This window comes from Egretta garzetta, unplaced genomic scaffold (assembly GCF_000687185.1).
Source record: "Egretta garzetta isolate BGI_Z169 unplaced genomic scaffold, ASM68718v1 scaffold638, whole genome shotgun sequence".
NCBI lineage: Eukaryota > Metazoa > Chordata > Aves > Pelecaniformes > Ardeidae > Egretta > Egretta garzetta.
Genome location: NW_009260676.1, coordinates 272,434 through 276,578, shown reverse-complemented (window position 1 = coordinate 276,578; position 4,145 = coordinate 272,434). Strand labels below are relative to the sequence as shown.

General features: G+C 51.1%; 1 protein-coding gene across 1 annotated transcript in view; it reads right to left on the bottom strand.

Moving 5' to 3' along the window:
- TNIK (TRAF2 and NCK interacting kinase) overlaps positions 1–4,145 on the bottom strand; it is a 159,386-nt gene that overhangs the window by 45,893 nt on the left and 109,348 nt on the right. The window lies entirely within an intron of this gene.

Sequence of the window (4,145 nt, the reverse complement as noted above, 5' to 3'; positions counted from 1 at the left end):
GACATCATCTTTCCTGACACACCAAGCACTGGAGCACAGAGAGGTGTTTCCCACTGGTGGAGAAACTGGGTCAGAACTTCCCACCATAGCAAAAGGGGATCTGATACGCGCTGAACCATCGCAGGATCTTTTAGCCGGGATCATTGTGAAGGGATGCTCCGTGCAGGAAAAGGCTCATGCTTCAGAAACTGGGAGTTCTACATGTCTCTAGCCAAATTAAAAAGAGAGAGACGTAAGGCTTAGCACATACCTGTACTACAGGAGCTGCTGTAATGCAGCTCTCCTTGGAAATGGGGGCAGGACCGCTGCCGGGACCACGGCAGTGCCCCCATGCACCATATTACGGCGAGGAGGCTGTCATCTTAATGAAAAGGTTCCTACAAGCTACATGAGCCCTGCATATGCAGAAGAAAATAACAACCACCATTTTACCTAACCCAAGTTTATCTATAATTAATTGCTGGATTTTTTTTCTTGCATAGCTTTATAAGAGCTTCCAGTAGATGGTCTTCTGATGGTTAACACAGAAAGGAGCTGCAGCAATTTTTTATCCCCTGAACATCCAGCTCTGTAATGGCACTGAATGAAACCTCACAGCAAGATGCTTAGATTTGCCTTGTACGAACGTACGGTCTGACCTTCGTTTTATACCTAGAAAGGAAGAAAATCCACAACTTGGCAGAAAAATGAGGTTATGTAAACCCCTCCCTGACTACATCTGCCCGCTGCTGCCAAAGGGTCTGCACAGATATTTATCTTGCAGGATCCCTAACGCTCCCGACATGGAGATGTGTTATTCCTAGAGCTCAGCTGGAGTTTTGGTGGTTAAATGGGTGCAGCAAGGCTCATTCTGTGCCAGTAACAACCGGAGGGTTTATTAGGGAATTATATATCTCTGCTGTATGTATACATAGGGAAAAATTAAAATATATTTAAGCCTATTCACCCCTCTGCATTACACAAATACTTTCCTTAGTGCTATTTGATCTACCGATCTTTAATTCTCTAATTTGGGGGTTTTTTTTGCAGTTAGTTCTGGTGCACATTTTGAATTCATGAGACCAACTTTCTGCACGAGGGAAAAACAAAGCTGCAACTCTACTCCCATGAAGGTCCCGGTTTCAAAGCTAGCTTGGGGATTTTTACATCCACCGCAATTAAAGACAGCTGCAAATCTAAATCTCTCCAGCTGCCTGGAAGGAGATTCAGCCTCAAAGAAGGAAATTGGTCAGCTGTTGGAAAAGGAGACTCAAGTGTCCGACAGATGCAAGGAGGCACATGAAGGATGGCAGCAGGTCTCGGCGGCAGCATGAGGTGCATCAGGAGACCACCAGCAGCCTTCCTTACTTGACTTTTTTATATATGTGTTTGGTGTTATTGCCGGAGCAACATTAAGAGACAGTGGATTTCCCCCCAACGGCCCTGAAATGAGAGCTGCCTTGTGAGAGGTTCACAAATCCTGGTTTAGAAAGATCAAGATGACAGCAAAAATGGGATTCCTTCATTACAAGCTCTGCTGGGTGAGGGAACAGAAATGGTGGGAGCTCTAACCCTGGCAGTATTTAAAAACAAGATTGGGAAACCACAAGAAAATCTACTGAAGGTCTGCTCTGACAGAGGAATGGACCAGTTGTCCCACTGGGATAACAGCCTTTCCCCAGCTCCTTCACTGTGAGCCTCCAGAACAAACTAACTCCAGACATTTCTGAGCTTGGCATCCTCCAAAGTCAATCCTTTCGGTGCTGCGCTGGGGCCCGGCCGATGCACTCGCTCAGCCCGGCCACCTTCACAGCATCTTGTTATGAGTCAGAGCTCTTCCTATAAACAGGCTAATATGCCTGGCAGGACTAAACAGGCTGACCTAGGAGCCCCAAAGCCACCAGTTCCAAGTGCTTAGTTGTCCCGGATGCTCTGGGTTTTAAAGGTCGGCTTTATTTGGAAAATACTGTCTCTCCTCCCAGCGATCTGCTGGTAGGCACACCCCATCTTAGTCAGACCATAAAGAAGCATGGAAGAAACCATGTTCCCCTTTAACCAAAATAAATCCAGAGCCAATAGCCAACTGAAGTTAGTGCAAAGCTAGTGTAAGGAAACACAGAGAGGCCAAAAGGCAACAGCCTGGCTGCTGCCGAAGGGTTTGGGTGCTGCTGTGATGGGTAGGAAAGCTGGAGCAGCATTGTGTTCTGGAGCAAAGGTGCAGTGACATAGAGGGAGTGTGCTGGGTGCCTCCGGGCAGCGATACCAAACATGGCACGGCTGCGACAGCCGCTGTTTGGTACCTCTGTCTGGCCATCAGACGCTTCCTGCCCCAAAATACAAGGGAAGAACACAAAGACCAAACTATATCCACCACTGGCTGGCTGTGCTAGAAATAGTGGGACAGCCTGTGGGTACAAAGCCCTTCCCATGTCCCCAGGCAGAGGCAGCATCCCTCCCCAGCACGGATGCTGGGACTCCTCCATGAGAGGGAAGCTCAAGGGGAGGATGCTCAAAGCTGCTTGGGCAGCTCCTCTACCCCACTCCCCGAAGGAGCGACAAAACTTCCCGTTTGCTAACCCCTGCCTCTCTTTTTCTGGTTTTCCTACAGCAGCCCACAGCAGATGCATGACCCCTTGCAGCCGGCCACGCTGGGGAGCGTCTCTCCCAACCTCCGCTGCAGCCCACCGCGTTTGCAAGGGAAGGTTTGTACCTCTTCAAGGGCTCCTGCTTTAATCCTCACCATAGCAACTCGGCTACGTTTCTTGCTCACCACACAAATGGTGTCTAATAGAGAGGAGAGCTCGTTTTACTCCGCGGCTGGAGATGCAGGAGAGGCTAAACCTGGCTAGGCAGACCTGAGAAGATGGGCACCCGAGAAGATGCTGGGGCCATCGCAGCCACCAGCGTGGAGCTGCCCGCTCTGCCCTAACCCTGGCTGAGCCCACGGGGCTGACCATGCCGGTGGCCCCGCACCGGGGCGGGCAGCGGATGCCCCTTAGGTACAGTCCCACTGTCCTTCCCCACTTCTTCGACAGGGCAGGAGCATCGCCCCTTCACCAGCTTTTGCCCCAGCAGATCCCTCCTTTTCAATTTAGGTCTGGAAATTGTAAGGCAGCTGGGAAGAAGGCAATGGGTGAAGAGCCCAGGGGGATTGTTAGAGCCACCAGAAACAGAGGCATTGATTTTAAATCCTGGTTATGGTGGCATTAGCTTTTAATGACATGGGGGAAAGGATGGTGAGGGGGGGTGGGGGGCGGCAGAGCCCAGGGGGGCTGTGCACAGCCGGGCCCCGCAAGGCAGTGCCTCTGTAGCTCAGGGCAGAGCTCGCCAGCTTAGCAAGGGGATTAGTCCCATTCAAAACCTGCCTGGGAAGCGGCAAAGAGAGAGAAGAATTTTCTTCGATGTGAAGAGAACGTATTAATACAGCAGCAAGCATTGTATTCATTACAGGATTGCAGCTAATCCGGTGTCCGCTTTTATCCTGCTGTTGTTCTGCTCCTGTACCGCTTGCAGCAAGCAGACTGGGACAAAGGCAGAGCCAGGCTTCCCAACGACAGCCCTCAGATCTACCAGGCCAGGGGATTTCGGGGTGCATCTACGTGCAAACCCCATCCTCTCCGAAAGCAGCTCTCCAGCTTTGGGAAGGGTGCCGGGCGCAAGCAAAGCCTGACCTACAACATATTGAACGCCCGATGCTCTGCGCTCTGACCGCGTGACAGACCTACATATTTACCAGACTGAAAAAATACTTTGCCTGGGATTTGCCTAGGTTGGTTTTTGCCCCTGAGGGGCTCAGAGGACCACCGGGAAGAGGGGCCACACCATCGCCATCAGCATCACCATCAGCTGCCTGAAATTCCTGCCTGTCTGCGCCCCTGGCCTGGGGGCATTACCCAGCACAGCCAGAGTCAGGTTAAATGGAAGAGACACTCTGGCTGGTGCAAATTAAGGGGATGGCTGCTCTAATAGCCCATTTACTGCAAGTCCTGTTTTCAGACATATCAGTGACCTCTTCGGAAAGCTAATTTAATTACCCTTAACGTATGAACCCTTCAGTGAGACACTGGAGGGGGTGTGGGGGGGATGAGTTCAGTGTGAGGCATGGCTTGCTTTGTGCAAAACCACATCAAAACCCCCAAAGCAGGAGAAGACAACACCCCCCCCCC